The sequence below is a fragment of the Hylobates moloch genome, unplaced genomic scaffold, assembly GCF_009828535.3.
Source record: "Hylobates moloch isolate HMO894 unplaced genomic scaffold, HMol_V3 SCAFFOLD_3, whole genome shotgun sequence".
Classification (NCBI taxonomy): Eukaryota; Metazoa; Chordata; class Mammalia; order Primates; family Hylobatidae; genus Hylobates; species Hylobates moloch.
Genome location: NW_026652278.1, coordinates 131,677,477 through 131,684,247, shown reverse-complemented (window position 1 = coordinate 131,684,247; position 6,771 = coordinate 131,677,477). Strand labels below are relative to the sequence as shown.

General features: G+C 42.3%; 1 pseudogene; it reads left to right on the top strand.

Annotated features, from left to right (window-relative positions):
- Positions 1–6,369: 6,369 nt before the first annotated feature.
- On the top strand, positions 6,370–6,771 carry LOC116481170 (NADH dehydrogenase [ubiquinone] 1 beta subcomplex subunit 4-like; annotated as a pseudogene).

Here is a 6,771-nt window from a genome sequence, read left to right as displayed (position 1 = left end):
AGACTACTATAACAAAATACCACAGACTAGACAATTTATCTTAAAGAAACAGACATTTATTTCTTACAGTTCTAGAGGCTGGCAAGTCCAAGATCAAGGTGCTAGCATCTGGTGAGCTAGATGCTAGCTAGAGCTCCTTGCTGCATCCTCACATGGCAGGAGGTGGAAGGGAGCAAACCTACTCCTGCAAGCCCTTTTTATAGCAGCATTTATCCTTTCACAAGGGCAGAGTCCTCATAACCTAAACACCTCCCATTAAGACCCATCTCCCAACATTGTTGCATTAGGGATTGAGTTTTTAACACATGAATCTGAGGGGGATACATTCAGAACATAAGAATGTCTGTCAGTAATTGGAAAATTGTCAACAATTATTTCTTAAACATTTCTTCTACCCATTCTTTCTTCTCATTCTGGGATTTCAAATTATGTATATGTTAGACTGTCTAATATTGTCCCATAGCTCTTAGAGACTTTGTTCTATTTTTTTCTACTCTGTTCTCCTTGTGTTTCAGTTTGAGTAAATTTTATTGACCTATATTGCACTTCATTAATTATTTCCTTGACTATATCAAGTCTACTGGTAAGCCCATGAAAGATAGTCTTCATATCTACTACTGTGTTTTTGATGTCTAGCATTTTTAGTTGGTTCTTTCTTGTTGTTTCTATCTCTCTGTTGAACTTATCTATCTGATCTTTCATGTTGTCCACCTTTTCCATTAGTCTTTAACATATTTGTCATAGTTATTTAAAATTCCCTGTCTGATAAATCCAACATGTGTATGAGGCTGGTTCTGATGATTACTTTGCCTTTCCAAACTGTGTTTTTTCTTGCCTTTTTGTGTACCATGTGATTTTTTGATGAAAGGTAAATATGTTATATAGGGCAGTAGATACTACTTAAATATTTTTATGCTTGGAACTGAGCATGCCTTTCCTTCTGCTGGACTTTTAATGTGGGAATTAGTGTTAATTTAGTCCAGAGTTGGACTGGAAGTTTGTTATTGCTATGGTTACTCTCAGGGCTCCAGAAGCTTTAAACTCTCCTAGTGATATATTGTTTCTGTCTCTTCTCTTGGTTTTGAGTCTCCCCTTTGTGCTATCCTCCAGAAAGAGTCTGTATGTAGTTCTCCAAACTATATTCTTCTGCAACTCTTGTTAGTATGGTGGCCAAGAGAGAGAGGGGGTGACCTCTTATGTTCTTCTGAAGCATCAGTCTTAGCAGAAACTGAAAACCTGGGTCTCAGTGGCTCCTGCAACTTTTCCAGCTGTAGTGCTGGCCTAGCAAATATTCCTGCCCCACCCCCAAAGTGAAGCTTCTTTTCCCTCATGTTCTCCTCTCCTAGCTGCAGTCAGTTTCTAGCGGTACAGTTTTGACCGACTTGCCTTTGCAGATTAAAGCTTTGTTGGGTAGGGAAGATGAAGGGAATGTATCAGGGTGGTGTTTGGGCAGTGGCTGCTGTTCCCCTTCTCTGCCAGCATCTTGGAGGACATTTTCTGAGGCTTCTCCTTGATCTCCCCTGTGAGCTCCTGTTGTTCTTGGAGGGAAAAACTGTAAGAGAGTGTGAACCCTCCGTGTCTGCAGCCCCTGGGACTTCACACTGTCATGCTAGTGTTACCGGAAACCGGTCCTGATCCACACCCTAAGAAAGGGTTCTTGGATCTTGTGCAAGAAAGAATTTAGGGTGAGTCCATACAGTAAAGTGAAAGCAGTTTATTAAGAAAGTAGAGGGATAAAAGAATGGCTACCCCATAGACAGAGCAGCCCCAAGGGCCACTGGTTGGCCATTTTTATGGTTCTTGATGATATGCTAAACAAGAGATGGGTTATTCATGCCTCCCCTTTTTAGACCATACAGGGTAACTTTCTGAGGTTGCCATGGCATTTGTAAACTGTCATGGCGCTGGAGAAGGTGTGTCAGTGAGGACGACCAGAGGTTACTCTTGTGGCCATCTTGGTTTTGGTGGGTTTTAGCCTGCTTCTTTACTGCAATCTGTTTTATCAGCAAAGTCTTTATGATCTGTATCTTGTGCAGACCTTCTATCTCATCCTGTGACTTAGAATGTCTAACCATCTGGGAACGCAGCCCAGTAGGTCTCAGCCTTATTTTGCCCAGCCCCTTGGAGTTGCTCTGGTTCAAATGCCTCTGATACTAGCTCACACTTGGCCTTTAGCAATTCTTTAAACATTTCTAGCATAATCTTATTACCAGTTTTTTATGGCATTTGGCAGCATCTGTTCTAGGTAAGTGTATGCTTGAATACTGTTTCTCCCTGCAGGCCCTTGTGTTTCTCTTGGTTTTAAGAAAGTTATTTGCCTATAACATAAGTTCTCTCATAGGTTCATAAAAGTTGTTAATTTTGTAGTTTATCTAGTTTTTTTTTCTCATTGTTAGAATGGGAGAAGTACTTTTCTAACCTCTTAAATCTCCGAGCTTTAACAAGAACCATTATTTATTTTGGAATTTTAAATTTCTCTAGCATTAACTTGATTTTGAAAGTTTTAGAGAATTTTTGCAACAGCCCCAAACTATCTTTCTGTGTATATTTGGAAATTAGAACTGGGAATCACTAGTAAAGATGGTATAAAAATGAGAAAAAAAATGAAATTTGGGGTCACTAAATTGTAAGTTTTTTTTTCTTTTCTGTATGTTTCTCTCACTCAAACTTGGATTTCATATGGGGTCAAGGAAATTATGTGGTAGCACAGAAAGCAGACATATCTCCACGAAGTTTTGGGTTTTGGGCCAGGCACAGTGGCTCATGCCTGTAATCCCAGCACTTTGAGAGGCCAAGGTTGGTGGATCACCTGATGTCGGGAGTGTGAGACCAGCCTGACCAACATGGAGAAACCCCATCTCTACTAAAAATATAAAATTAGCCAGGCTTGGTGGCACATGGCTGTAATCCCAGCTACTCAAGAGGCTGAGGCAGGATAATCGCTTGAACCTGGGAGGTGGAGGTTGCGGTGAGCCAAGGTTGTGCTGTTGCACTCCAGCCTGGGCAACAAGAGTGAAACTCCATCTCAAAAAAAGAGAAGTTCTGGGTTTTGTTTCCAGAAGCCTGAGCTCACAGTAGAACTTACAGAGTTTACGATAAAGAAGAAAAAAATGGGAGACTTTTTAGAAGAAACAAAAAGGATAACTGGAGGAATAGAAGGCTTCCTAGAGTAGAAAAAAGGTTCCTGCACCAGAAGTGGAAATGAAGGGAGGCCTTGGAATAGACAAGAAAAGATGCCACAAGTGTAGCAGGACGAGCTGCAGACAAAACCCCTCAGACACCGAGTTAAAGAAGGAAGGGCTTTATTCGGCCGGGAGCGTAGGCAAGACTCACGTCTCAAAAACGGAGCTCCCCCAGTGAGCAGTTCCTGTCTCTCTTAAGGGTTTACAGCTTTAAGGGGGTCCGCATGAGAGGGTCATGGTCGATTGAGCAAGCAGTAGGGTAAGTGACTGGGGGCTGCATGCACCAGTAATCAGAACGGAACAGGACAGGACAGGGATTTTCACAATGCTTTTCCATACAATGTCTGAAATCTATAGATAACACAAGCAGTTAGGTCAGGGGTTGATTTTTAACTACCAGGCCCAGGATGCGGTGCTGTGCTATCTGCCTGTGGATTCCATTTCTGCCTTTTAGTTTTTACTTCTTCTTTCTTTAGAGGCAGAAATTGGGCATAAGACAATATGAGGAGTGGTCTCCTCCCTAACAAGAACCCATGGAGAAAGAGCTGCATGCAATATCTAGGCAAACAACACCCCTAAGCCATCTTACAAGACAGTCCCCTGTCTTAGGTGTGGCTTGGAAGAATCAAAATGTCAGCAGTCCTGAAAAGCCCTTAAGATCATGGGCAACGGAAGTCTTAGTGGCAACCTGTGGAACAGATGAAAACACCAAGTCTCCATAGACACCTTCACACTGCAGAATATGCTGGGCACTGACATGACCTTGAGAAGGGAGGGGAGGCTCTGAGAATGACTCAGATTATATTTTCTCATGAGCCTGGAGAAATTAGTCAAATTTAATTGATTTCTAGAAAATAAAGAGATTTGGTATTGCTTGCATACCTTAATTTGTAGACTGAGAATCATACCTGCTACAAAAGTAATCCATTCCCAGGCACCTAGTTATCATAGTTTCACTGAAAATATTTTATATTGTAGTAACCGAAGAATTTTTCCACTCCAATGCATCTGAGGGATTCAGCATGCCCTCAATTGCAATGATTCCTTCTGGGGTGCAGTGGGGTGGTCAGGGCAGCAAGGGAAAGGCACTTTAAATAAATCCCCAGGTGATTCTGAAAAGGACTCCCTCCACACACTCACTCCCTTTTTCCACCCCTTCTCTGAGAATCTGTGTTCACCTCTTTTGGTCTATGTGCATGTTTTTCAATTAGGACGCTAAAACAAAGACACAGTTTGACTCTTGTAAGCAAGAGGTGTGTTCTTACAGAGGTGCACGTAAAGCAAATATATCTATGTGCAAACATGTAATGCTATATACATAGATTGAAATAATTGCTGTTAATGGCATTACAGGCAACTAAAGAATAGGTATGTTTGTGAATCTGTGGCTAAGAGAGAAAAATCCCTAGATTTCCTTCTAGGAAGTCGTTATTGACTTGGGAAACTGTCCCCGATCTGACCCAGCCTCCCACTGAGGTTGTAAGAAGGATCAAGTGAAACACACATAAGCATCTGAATGAAAATGTCCCCAGAGTGAACAATTGAAAGAATTACCACTATCCTCCCATTCACATCTGTTGACTGAGGCCCTGGAGCTGGCATACTGATGAGAGATGCTTGACATTATCATAACAGAGTTGTGTGGTTTTTGTTGGTATTTCTGCCAATGAGGCCTCACTGGGGGATGACACATTATATGTTCCATTTTCCAGAGCTTCTGTCTGGTGCCAGTGTGAAGAAACACGGCTAGAGACCTGGTGATGGGACTTATTTTCTTATTTCTAGAAATGTTTCACCATCGAAAAAGCCACTGCAACCTGCTATCTTAACGCTACAGTACACGTTGGGCCTATTTCTCTTGTCTAATAAAATCATATGATAGCACATCTTCTCTCCCCTGGGTGGAAAAAAGGCCTGAAGGCAGGGATCCCTTGGAAATTGCAGTAAAAAGCAAGAAACAGGTAAAAGTAGAGACTTCGAAAAATCTGGGTTAAAGCATTCAAAGAGCAAGCTGAGAGAGGCAGGTTATCCCTTGTGATTTTTCAGTGGAACACAGAATACATACCCTGGTTCCACCAGACAGTGCAGGGGTCACAGGAGGCCACTGCAGAAAGTCCTGGGAGTTGCCCAAAAGCTCAGCTACTTGGACCTGCTAATAGAATAAATCACTGGGAACAGAAATATCCTGTCAAGAAATTGGATGAGATGTGTTTTTCAGAGTTTGCTTTTAGTATAGCACACTGGTTAAGAATTCAAGCTCTACAGTTAAAACAAAATTTGAACCCCAATTCTACCACTTAACTAAATTGGGTGATCTCCAGTCACTTACTAAAATATAAACAGGGAATAGGATTATACCCATCTGAAAGGGTTGTGGTGAGAATTAGATTAGGTAATGTATATTCAGTGCAGAGCCTAAAGAACCACACAATAAATGTTAGATACCGTTAGGCATACCGTTCCTTTGAAAATACCTAAGCTACTGTCTACTACTTTGTACTGTTACTCAGAGGTCACTTCAGAATGAACCTCCTTGAAAAGGAATGTCTTTGACACAGGGGAAGAGTGGAGATTTGCATTTTTATTATTTCACTCACTGAAGAGAGAGAATATAGAGTTCTTTACAGGGAACTTGTTGGGATCAAAAAACCAAGTTCTTTAAGTAGGAGTCCTAACATATAGGGGCACTAAATTGCCCCTAGTCCTCAGATCCTTGATAGAAACTGTGACCTAATGTTAGATTCTTTTGGGTTCAAGGGACACAGACCCAAATTTGGTGGTTGGGGGTTATCGTAAGAATGAACAGGAAAGTGAGAAAATGGAAAGGAACATTCAGCAGCCACACAGCCACACCTTGTGGAGAACTTGGTGGGGGGGGTGGCGTTCACAGCTGTTCGGGCTCTCAGATCCCAGTGGCCCCCCTGGCCCTGGACATCTCATTGCCTTCTGAGGCCAGCTTCTCATTGCTCCCCACACTAGTGTCTCCACTGAGCACCTCGCTAGCTGCTCTGCCAACTTCCACATCTACCACTCTTGCTTCCCTCTCCCCTTAAGATTTATATGCAAAAGAGAGAGTCTGCCTGGGATATTTTGCTATTTTCCATAAGAATTCATGAGAATTCTTACTCATGAAAGCACTGGAATCCCAAAAGAACACAAAGAATGAGATCTGGGCTGGGTCGCCAAGATGTAGCTCCCAAAGTATACTCCATCGCGCCTGGCCACTCTGCCCTCAACGCTCAACCCGGCTGAATACGACATATCTCTGGAGACCCAGTGGGCACAAGCTTAGCGATTGGCCATAAGGGCCTGGCCTAAACAGGAATACCTACTTCAGTACAACAACCCTAACCGCCAAGGGCTCATCCAAGATATTGCCTTGATTTGTTGGACCTATGCAAGATCAGCAAGTGTCTATCCCAATTTCAGACCCACTCCCAAAAACCCTCTCTTGGGAGCTTTCTGTGGAATTGGGCCCCTCTTCTTCTAGTATTATGTTTTCAAAACTGACAGGGATAGAAAAGAAAAACTTATCCAGGAAGGAAAATTGGGTTGAACATTTAACAACGCATGGCAATGGCAAGGATGA